The sequence below is a fragment of the Salvia splendens genome, chromosome 15 (assembly GCF_004379255.2).
Source record: "Salvia splendens isolate huo1 chromosome 15, SspV2, whole genome shotgun sequence".
NCBI classification, from domain to species: domain Eukaryota; kingdom Viridiplantae; phylum Streptophyta; class Magnoliopsida; order Lamiales; family Lamiaceae; genus Salvia; species Salvia splendens.
Window position 1 is genome coordinate 23,338,435 of NC_056046.1, and position 12,186 is coordinate 23,350,620.

Genomic DNA, 12,186 nt, shown 5'->3' on the forward strand with positions numbered 1-12,186 from the left:
TCAATTCCTTCGTCATGTGACTAATCGACATCAACTTATGTGACAATTTGGGAACATAAAGACAATTTGACAATTTCAATGTCGGAGAAATTTCAATTGTTCCACTCCCCTCTACGGAAGTAAATTCCCCATCTGCAGTCTGTATTTGACTTTTCATAGTCCCACTAAAATTCACGAAATCCTGTTTATCATGGGTCATAATATCGGTCGCCCCATAGTAAAAAATCCATCGATTATCTTTTTCTCTAGTCTTATGTTGTACCGCTCATGCAATGGGTAATTTATGCAATATTTCAAAACTGTTGGGGCTAATACACAAATCATCACACAGCATGGGGTTCCTTTTATAATTAATCAAAGGTCGGGGGGCAGAATGCTTATTTCGGGGGTTAATTAGTAATTTTTTAGAAATTGGAGGTGCATATGTAAAATGATATGGGCTAGGTTTCAAAAACTCTAGCCCATTACCTCATTCGTCGGCGCCGCTCTCCATTCCCCCGAATCGACCGGCGAAAGCTGCCTGGCCAACCTCCTCCGCTCGCTTGCCGCCGCCGCCGCGTGGAGTGACGACGTCAGTACCCCGTCCATGGGTGGTGCTCTCTGTTCCGCCGGTTTCCTCCACTCCGATAGCCAATTTGGCCTTCCCCTTTTGGCTCTCGTCCTACCACTCTGGGAATCCGATCAATTTGAAGTAATTATCCCGGGTATGTTTGTTCATCCCGCAGTTTGAGCACCATAACTTTGTTTTATCTGGCTTGGTGGCTCCGCGGCGATTATTGGTGGCAGTGAGCGGTTGTCCGGGACGGATCGGCGCCGGTTGTGTCTGGAATCTGGTTTGTCGGGCTCCGAATCCAAGCCCTACCCCGTTAGCTGCTGTGGTTGAGTCGGGGTTCGCCGATAGCATGATTTTAAGCCGTATGGCTTCTCGCTTGACCCAGCCGTATGCAACGTCCACTGGAGGCGTTGGACTCTCTTTGAGGATGTCTCGTCTGGTTCTTCGAATTGGGAGTTTAATCCCGCCAAGAACTTGTACAATCTCTTCTGATTAATGATGCTACGATACTCACATATTCCCTTATCACAGCAGGTGATGGTTTTGGTTTGGCATCGATCAATTTCGATCCAAACCCCATGTAGAGTCCTCCAATAAGTCTCCAGATCCATGTCCCCTTGGACAATCCGGCTGGCCTTGTCCTCCAAATCATATATCATGTATGAGTCCGACGTACTCTGGTACGTTACGGCCAAACTATCCCAAATCGCCTTCGCACTCTGGTGGTGTGCGAAATCTGCCACAATCTTGATCTCCATGTTGTCTACGATCAAGGAGAAGACCACTAAATCAGTCTCCTCCCACTCCAGATAATCTTTATCTGTGGGTTTTGGGGGTTCCGGCACTCCGGTGATATGCCGCAGTGCCCTTCGGCTTCCGATTGATACCCGCATTAATCGGGCCCATAGTGCATAGTTTCTTCCATTTAGCTTGAATGCTACTGTCACATTCTTGCTTGCTTTCAATTTGAGATCACCGGTCTTGACATCTTCTGGTATTCGGGCAATGATGAGATTATATTCTGAGCCTTTGATTATTTGGCTCTGATGCCATGTTGAAGGGAGGATTTGTATTCATTCAAGTATATACAAAGGAGAGGGAGTACACGCCTCATATAGGCAGATAGCATTCTACATATGGTAAGATATATACATGATTTACCCTAGCTAAAATTAGGGAAAGAATAATTATAATTGATTCTGTAATCTTCGTGTATCTTCCGTGATTTTGTACATCTTCCAACACATTCAGATAGGGCTCCTTTGTGTGCAAGAACATCCCAAGGATAGACCTTTGACAAACACGGATTTTACATGTTTTTAAGGACTAGATTTGACTTATTTTAAATGTCAATCATGCAAATTATGTTCTTAAATTGCATATTTTATGCATTTCTATTTTTGACGTATTTGTTGATAAATGATAGAAAAGGGTGAAAAAAAGGCCAAAGTGCAGCAGCATCAGTTCAAGCCGATTTTTCCAGCAAATGTGAAGTCCAATCAATGCTTAATGCATACCATTCTCTTTTTCTTCGAAAGAGCTTCGCGTGGATATCTCGCACGTCTCAATCGGAGTTCTGTGGAGAAAGTTATGACTATTCTACGAACGTTGCACAGTACAGTCAAAGCTGACTAGAATTTAAGTGGAAATTCACGAAAGAAAAGAAATTATTATATTGTGAAGCCAAATCTCTCCCATTTCTTGAAGGTCATGAAGTTATCAAATATAAACCTTTTTCCAACCTATAAATACCTTTAACCTAATTCACAATCTTCATCTAAGAGCCTCCAATCCTTCTCCTCTCTACACATTCATCCATCTCATATTCCACACATAATTCATCCACCTTCCACTGGAGCGGAGCTCTGGATGCTCTGCAGATCCAGGCAAGAGAAGACTAAATATTGAAGATTCAACCTTGGGTTTTATCAATTTCTTTCATATCTCATACTTTATTTGTAGTTTTTACTTGTCTATGAGTAGAACTTCAATTGTTGAATTTTTGGTGAAGATATTCAATTGGTTTTCCTTGTTAGCTCTTGCAGTTATTTGATTTATCCTTGTGCCTTCTATATTCAATTGATTAACTACCTCTTGAATACAAGTTAGAGTTGATTATAGTACTCGGGAGACACGAAATAATTGATTTGGAAAAGGGATAATTCACATTTTAATTCAATAGAACTCGGTAGAGTTGAGGTTTCAAGTGAGGTCATTGGTCTTAACGATCTTTTAGGAGTTAGATGTTAGAGATATAAAGGGGACTTTGATTTCAACACCTAATCTACGGATTTCTCACCTCGGGAGGGGGTTTAATCTAGTTAAGTGGCCGACTTCTAGAGACCGTAATTCAAGGAAGTCGATTGTGTTTTGGGTCCTAAAATTCTACATTCATTCGCCTATTTTGTATCATATGTTTTTACGCTTTTTGTTATTTGTTTATTTATTTTCCGTCTAGCTTTATAAATCAAATCCAAAAATCTTCATGTCTCTAGATAGTATATGACGCTTAGTATATGGTAGTCAGTTGCAATCTTATTCCCTTTGTTCGATATCCCGATACTGACCTTTAGCTATACTAGATCTACCTTATATGTTTGCAGGTATTTTTAGTGCTAATAAATAGTGCATCAACCTTCCATTGAAATCGTGCTGTTGATGCTGAGTCGTGATATTGTGGAGCTGCCAGTGCCGAAGCAGCCCGTGTTTGCAGAGAATGGTACGACACCCGGCCCCAAGGGATCAACACAGCAAATTGTGTACTCCAATAACGAGCTCACTCTTAGTGTGCTCGATGGACAATGACTCTATTTCAGACTCTTATCATTATAATGTCCCCAGTTTCTTTATACTAGTAATAGAATTTTGTTTTCATAGATCAATTTGAATTGTTTATATCTTTCATTATAAAAGTAATACGTACTGTAGTATTTGACTGGTCTTTGTTTGTGGACTAATTATACTAATAAAATTCTGTAGGGATTGGTAGCGGAAGCGTGCAAACAAACGGATCACATAATACGGATCTATTTAGCAGATTATTTAGACAAAATCTATTCGCGTAATTATCACATGTATCATGCTCATAACTTAAATTACATACATGCTTTAGAACAAATAAATCCTAAAACATGCATACTACGGAGTTAGCCAATTTACCTCGTTGATTCTCCAAAGAATCGTCGATTGCTTGCGCCTTCTCCACGATGATCTTCAATACTAGACCACGGATCTTCTGACTGGTGTCCCGAACTGTATTCCGACATCAGGGTGGGCTGATCTTATCGAAACACTAGGACTCGAATAAAGAAGACAGAACTTTCTCACGGAGGAGGAGCTGAAGAACTCACGGAGGAAAATTCTTCAAGAAAATCGTTCCTCACTCAAAATATGAGGGTGGACGAAAATTTCATAATGAAATTCATCATCAATTTCTGTCTCATTTATTCTCCTATTTATAATAGTTCATATTGGGCTCAGTCAGGGATCTATGGAAGGTTTTGGATATGGGCTCACCCAATTAGCTTTTTCCTAATTAAATTGAACCCACAATTTAATACAAGCTTATATTGGAATATTACGAGCAGCCACTACAGACGTAATATTGAACTCCCCATCCAAATCCGAAATTACAAGTAATCCGGGTTTCCACTTTATTAATTATTTATTTCCCGCGCTTAAGATAGAAATGTCCATTAATTAATTAAAGTCTGCTATGGACTTAATTAATTAACATCTTATTAATTCCAAGAGTGGACTTAGCAAGAAACACTTATTTATTATTCATAGAGTAATAAAACTCCAACTGGCCAGTTTCCAAATAATAAAACCTTGTTCAAGCTCCTCTTGAGGACATTATCAAACGAGACTCACCTCACGCACGATTCATCATAATAGCAATCCTAGCACCGCTAGATAATGATCACCACTACCCAATATACCTGGATCGTTGGGTGATGAAAAACCCGCACCTTTGGTAAGTCAAAGTAGTAGATACTCAATATCGTATGCTCAAAGCTAACGTACATTGATTAAGAAATAGATATTTATCAAGACCTCGTCTTTCAGTAGATAGCATAAAGACACGTCTTGCTGTTAGATCCATTCAGTGCTATACCACACCAACGTCATCTTATTTCAATAAGGCTTAGAAATAATCGGACTGACATTGCAACCTTTCACGATAGGTAGCCAAAACCTATCTAGGTTGTGAAATTCTTCTTGTTCTTTTGCAAAGCATTGCATAGAACCGACTGTAGTTACCTTAAAGTGGACGACGCCCACAACCAGTCTACTAAGCAAAAGACTTAGGCTTTATTTACTTCTTATGCATTTAAATGTTTATAAAACATCTTATAAACGCAAAAGTAAACACAATGTAATAATATACTGATTCTATTCGTGCAAACTGCTCGAATAATACTGAATCGGGTTAAAAGTGGATTGTAGAGTTTTTCCGTATACAAGCAAAATTCCTATTCGTGCGAATGTGCTCGAAACATGCTTTTCAGTATACTAAACCCTAACAATCTCCCACTTATACTCAAAACATGCTTTCGAGTATACCCACTGCCAAAAACTCTCCCACTTATACACAAAGCAGGTATTGGAGCTAGATATATCGAACTACCATTCATTTCACATCATGTTTGAAACATGTTGCCACAAAGGCATTTTTATGTGAAAAATCTGCTTGGTTGTTCTCTGATAATATCTTTTGTGTCACTATGTCTTTGCTGCGTTCTTGATCTTTAATTAATTTCATCTCTCTATGTGATTGCTTAGCTTATGATCTCGTGTTCCTCTTGAGTTAGCCTGTGCTAGCGTAAAAATACTCATAGGCATACTCAAACTTACGATCAAAGCTACTAGGAGTATACTCCTAATGTAAACACATAAACTGAGGATGACTTACTCGATCACTGATTAGTCATAAGGCTTGGTCAGTGTAACCCTAAGGACATTACAAGAATGACTGGTAAACTAGAATATAGCGATTAGTCTTTCTCAAGTACTATGGTATATTCATTACCTCAATCAAAGTCCTTTGCCATGGTTAATATGATATATACTTGCTATGCAAAAGCACAACTAATATCAAACTTAGTACACATCATAGCATACATGAGACATCTATCTGCAGAACTAGTCTCATAATTCTTGTTCTCACTAAGCGTCAAACGACACTTGACTAGAGACAAGACAATTCCATCTTGAAAGGTAAAAACCTTTTCATGGAATTTCCAATGCTAAAATGTTCCAAGCTATGTATAGATATAGGATTCCTAAGAGAATCTGAACATTCTTTCTAGCAATCTTAAAGACTTAGATGCTTAGAATGTAATTAGTTTCTCTTAAATCCTTTATCTTAAACTGGGTACAAACCAGTTTCCTACGCTAGATGCCAATCTTAGTTGTTTGCAACTTTTATAGATTTCATCATCGTAGAGTACCAATAATACCATATTTAATGCACTTTCAACTTCCTTGTGCTTACAACACATTTAAGGGCACATGTCAAATTTCAAACATTTGACAATCTTGATAAAACACATATACTCTGACTTAGACGCTTGCCAAAGACCACAAAGGTCTTCATAAGCTTCCAATCATGTGTTTCTTGCCCTTTATTACATACCCATTAGGATGTCCCATGTAGATGATTTCCTCAAAACTTCTATTAATAGAAAGCTGTCTTGACAATCATCATACATACATTCTAATTTATGTAAGTTTCGAAAGACAATAGGATCGAACAAATTTTGGCACAACGACAACGAGAAGATGATATTTCTCTTTGGGCATAGCCCATTGTCATTGTCTAGCCATTTGAGATCCACGTTTACACTTGCAAATGTACTAGCTCCCACTGACTGACACAGCCTGTAGGTAGTATTGCAAGTCTTGTAAAACATGTTGTCTATCTAAGATTGTAGTTTGGAATCTATCACCTTTCCAAGGATGAATATCCAAATGAACCAATTATACATTGTAGTTAAAGGGATTATGTTCAAGTTAATCTAAGACCGAGTCTTTTGACACTCTTAGATCCATGAACTTGTCATGTTCCTGGGAACGCTCCCACTACAACATGGTTCTAACAATCTTAGGTGTTGAAGTTGATTTTATTAGTGCAAAAGTTTCTAACGGTATGATTCCTTGGTAATATGGAAAAGCCGATATCTCTCTTTTTGAGAATTATCACGTTGTTAGGCTTGTAGTTCATCTCTTGATCTTCATACAAGAATTGTATCTTTGAAGATTACAGAACTCATAATCTTACATCATTTGGGACAACCTTAAACATACCTCAGTACTCAACTCCAATTACTTGGATACCTTTTCCAACATGCGTTGGAACAACATTACACTTTGAGATGTGCTAGACTAAAGTCGCTCTAGTCCACAATTCGTGTTTTGTAGAAGGTACTGATGCTGGTAGTTTCTTTAAGGTGTATCTCGTTATATCTAACGTTTATCCCATCAATGATAAGATTTTCATGAGTACAACTCATCACTTAATCAAACTTGTCTTAGAAAGACTTCGATTCCTTCTTACATAACTATCCAATTCTTTGAAAGAATGCTTGGATTCGTTAATAGAGATTAGATTCCCACTACTGATCATAAAGCTTTGCTCGTCTTCTTATTGGTGTAAACCATTGAGACTTGCTTGTCTTTCTATGTCGCACTTCTATAAGTATCCTGAATCAAATGATCCTAACTCATAGTGCATCAGACAGACATTTTCTACTTTCAAGCTATTTAACAAATTGTTAAAATCTTGATAGTCTTAGATCAGTTTGAACAATAACTAAGTATTTTCTTGGCCTTAAGACTAAGAGCCATAAATACTTTATCATTCATTGTTTAAGAAGTTGATGTGTTGTTTAATACTCAATCTTGTTGCATCTATATTGTTTCAATACTATGATGCCTTAAACATCAACCATAAAACAATAATTGAGCATTAACAGCTCCCACTGCAACAAAGAGCCTATATGGATCAAGATCTCTTACTTAGAAGTGCATTTTCAAGTAAGTCATTGTCCTTCTTGTAAAGAGGTCAATCTAACTTACAAAGCATCTTCACTCGCTTTAAACAAACTTTGATGACAATTCAGGCTCTCCCATTTCCATATCTAGTCTTTTGTTCAAATGAACTAGGACATAGGAAAAATATAGCCTATACGAATTCGTCATCTACCATGTTACTTTCCTCTAACAGTAATATAATGACTAATATTCTGAAGGTTTTCTACTTTTCGGTTAAACCTTCTTTTAGTCATTTCTTATTACTCAAGGCGATGACTTGAGTCAGAAACTATTTGAGTGATCAAAAGATTCCTCAAAATATTCTGTCCATTTAGGATATTCCAATCGAATCATCTTGACAGATTCTATTGATATCCATCTTTCATCGTCACTAACCAAGACTTGTCATGCTACATAAAAGAAAATAGCTTGACCTTATTCCTCAAAGAACTTGTCAAGTACATGCAAAAAGCATTCTCGAACAATCTTCGTAGAATTATGTCGAGGAAATGGAGGACATGAATTATTGAGTATAAACTCCCAGTTTTAGCGATGAGAATCTTATCCATTTACATTTCCAGTCCACATAATTTTGGCATTCGAGTTTATTCCATTAAGATCGCAGACAAAATATGAATGACATAATGAAGATTTGGCAAATAAACTTATTATCACATACTTATGCTCAATACATAATCGCAAATAACCACAAAACAATTATGTATCTTACAACTGTAAAATTAAAATTTTGTACCCTCCAGAGGAAGTCAATACGCATTAAAATCTTACAATTTTACTGGTCACAACACCGACGAATAGTCCAGAGACCACAGAGTGGCATGGCCGCCTAATGTTGCCTAAGCAAGACCACCGAATTTAGCATTACAGAGTCTCATTTCTACAACACACTCCCATAACAATGCTCATGTGCTGCTAACAAGATCAAGTTCTCTCATAAATTCTGTGTGAACTTCTGAATCTCGCAGTTTCTTAGGATTATTGTCCCCACAGAGCAGGTGGCGATAATATTGGAAACCACATTCTAGGTCATACTATTTATTTTTGAGAAGTCCGCCCTCATGAACTCGCTATTTCTTAGGATTATTGTCCCCACAGAGCAGGTGGCGATAATATTAGAAAAAAGCTTCATAAATTGCAGACCAATTGAGGGAGACCATATACAACGCACTTGTTGTAATTATCGCTTAGATATTTTATATGGTTTTTGCATAATTATCACATAAGCAGATAAGACAGATAATCCACTTAAAATAGATAAACACCAAATAAACAGATAATTCCATTTAATGCATGGCATTTAAACACACTGGATAATTAACGACATTATTTAATCTATTCAAGGGAGATTCAATTAGGATTTATCAAGATAGTGTTGACTATCTAAATCCACTTAGGATTATTCTAGATTTTATTTCGATAAAATCTAATCCTTCAACTCAAGATAATGTTGATCTAGGATTATCTTTATTTAAATCGTTCTAGGATATTACTAGATAGAAACGATTCCATCATAATCCATACGATTAATAAAATCCAATCAACCTAGATTTATACAAATCTTTAATTCTATTTAGAATAGATGTCTAGAATATATCAAACATTACTTAGGATTTCTTAGATAAATAAGTTTATCTAAATCCAATTAAATAAGGATTTTCTCATATATTATCTTTATCCCAATCTATCTAGGATATAATCCATAAGATAAGGATAACTTGGATTAATGTTTATTTTAATCCATCTAAGATTTGTCTTAATAGAATTAAATCTATTCAAATCTATAGGATAAAATAAATTAATATAAATATTAATCCTAATCCATCTAGGATTTATTCTTGGAGTTAATCCATATAAATCCAAAGAATTAGATAATATTATATTATAATTATTCATATCTATCTTAGATTTATCTAGGAACAAATCCATACAAATCTATAAGATAAGAATAAAATATTATATTATCACTATCCAAATCCAACTAGAATTTATCTATGAGTAAATTCATATAAATTCACAGGATAAGAATAAAATAATATTATCATTATCTAAATCCATCTAGGAAATATCTAGGAATAAATCCATATTAATCCATAGGATATAGATAAATGATTAGATTATTATTTTCCAAATATAACTAGGATTTTATCCAGGAATAAAATCCATATAAATCCAATAAATAAGGAAAGAATCTAATTAATCCATGATTTGATATTAAATCAAATCTCATATAATATATATAATTCACAAAAGATATATTCAAATCTTATCACCATATTTATCTTGAATCTAGATGAATATTAGGAAACTATTAAATTATTCTCATCCATATCATCTAGGAATAAAATAATATTATTTATTTCCATAGATATAGATAATAATATAAATATTCCTAAAATCTAGGCAAATCTTCCAAAAAGATTTTATTTCCCTTAAATAATAATATTTTAATAATATCTTTTAATAAAATAATTAAATAATCATTAAAATAATCCTCCATCGTTATCTCATCATACGAGGTTCGCACGAATGATGAACGACGAAAGTCCGACGAGTTCGTCGTCGGATCACGACGCACCCAGCGTCTCGGCACCAAAGGCCAGGGGGCGCACCAGCGTCTCGGCCAGGTGACGCGTCGGGTGGCTCGGTTCCTCGGCCAGCCCGTCGCCTCCGTCTGCGGCCAGCGTCGCGCACAAGGCGCAGATGCTCTCGGCCGTCTCGACCATCGGGTACCGACGTATCTAGCCAGGTGTCTCGACGGATGGCGCTGGCTCTCAGCCAGCGCCTCGCTACCCGTCTCGGCCTATCTGGCTCGTCGGGCGACGCGTGCTCTCGGCCAGGAGCTTGCGCGGTGGCGCAGCTCCTCTCGGCCATCAGCTTGTCGTCGTCTCGGCTCTCCCGAGCCACGATGCTCCCACTCATGCGGCACACGTCGCGCCAGTCGGCGCGCACGTCTCGACCAGTGGCTTGGAGCTTCGTCTCGGTCCTTCCGCCTAGGGTTTGGGCTCTCGGTGCCTCGGTGTCTCGGCCAGTTCTCGGTCGAACCGCCGCACCGTGCCAGCCTCCGTGTCGATCTCGACGCGGGTTCGTCTGGGGCGTGCGGTCTCGGCCGGCGGCTTGCACGAGCCCTCACTTGTATGCGCGTCGTCCCGTGATCGTAGCTCCCCTGCTCCCACTGTCTCGACATCCCTATTTCAATCGCGCGTGGCGCGATCCGCCTCGGCGCAAACGCCGACGGATCGCACATCTCGTACGATCGAAAAATTCAAGTTCCTTGATTCGATAGTTCTTGAGTGCATCATGCATAAAAATTAAACAAAACACCAAGAACATGCTTCGCAATCAATTAACGCATGCATACATGAATTTCGCGAAATTTAAATCCAAATAATCAGAGTCAAAGACTGGCTCTGATACCAATTGTAGGGGTTGGTAGCGGAAGCGTGCAAACAAACGGATCACATAATACGGATCTATTTAGCAGATTATTTAGACAAAATCTATTCGCGTAATTATCACATGTATCATGCTCATAACTTGAATTACTTACATGCTTTAGAACAAATAAATCCTAAAACATGCATACTACGGAGTTAGCCAATTTACCTCGTTGATTCTCCAAAGAATCGTCGATTGCTTGCGCCTTCTCCACGATAATCTTCAATACTAGACCACGGATCTTCTGACTGGTGTCCCGAACTGTATTCCGACATCAGGGTGGGCTGATCTTATCGAAACACTAGGACTCGAATAAAAAAGACAGAACTTTCTCACGAAGGAGGAGCTGAAGAACTCACGGAGGAAAATTCTTCAAGAAAATCGTTCCTCACTCAAAATATGAGGGTGGACGAAAATTTCATAATGAAATTCATCATCAATTTCTGTCTCATTTATTCTTCTATTTATAATAGTTCGTATTGGGCCCAGTCAGGGATCTATGGAAGGTTTTGGATATGGGCTCACCCAATTAGCTTTTTCCTAATTAAATTGAACCCACAATTTAATACAAGCTTATATTGGAATATTACGAGCAGCCACTACAGACGTAATATTGAACTCCCCATCCAAATCCGAAATTACAAGAAATCCGGGTTTCCACTTTATTTATTATTTATTTCTCGCGCTTAAGATAGAAATGTCCATTAATTAATTAAAGTCTGCTATGGACTTAATTAATTAACATCTTATTAATTCCAAGAGTGGACTTAGCAAGAAACACTTATTTATTATTCATAGAGTAATAAAACTCCAACTCGCCAGTTTCCGAATAATAAAACCTTGTTCAAGCTCCTCTTGAGGACATTATCAAACGAGACTCACCTCGCGCACGATTCATCATAATAGCAATCCTAGCACCGCTAGATAATGATCACCACTACCCAATATACCTGGATCGTTGGTGACGAAAAACCCGCACCTTTGGTAAGTCAAAGTAGTAGATACTCAATATCGTATGCTCAAAGCTAACGTACATTGATTAAGAAATAGATATTTATCAAGACCTCGTCTTTCAGTAGATAGCATAAAGACACGTCTTGCTGTTAGATCCATTCAGTGCTATACCACACCAACGTCATCTT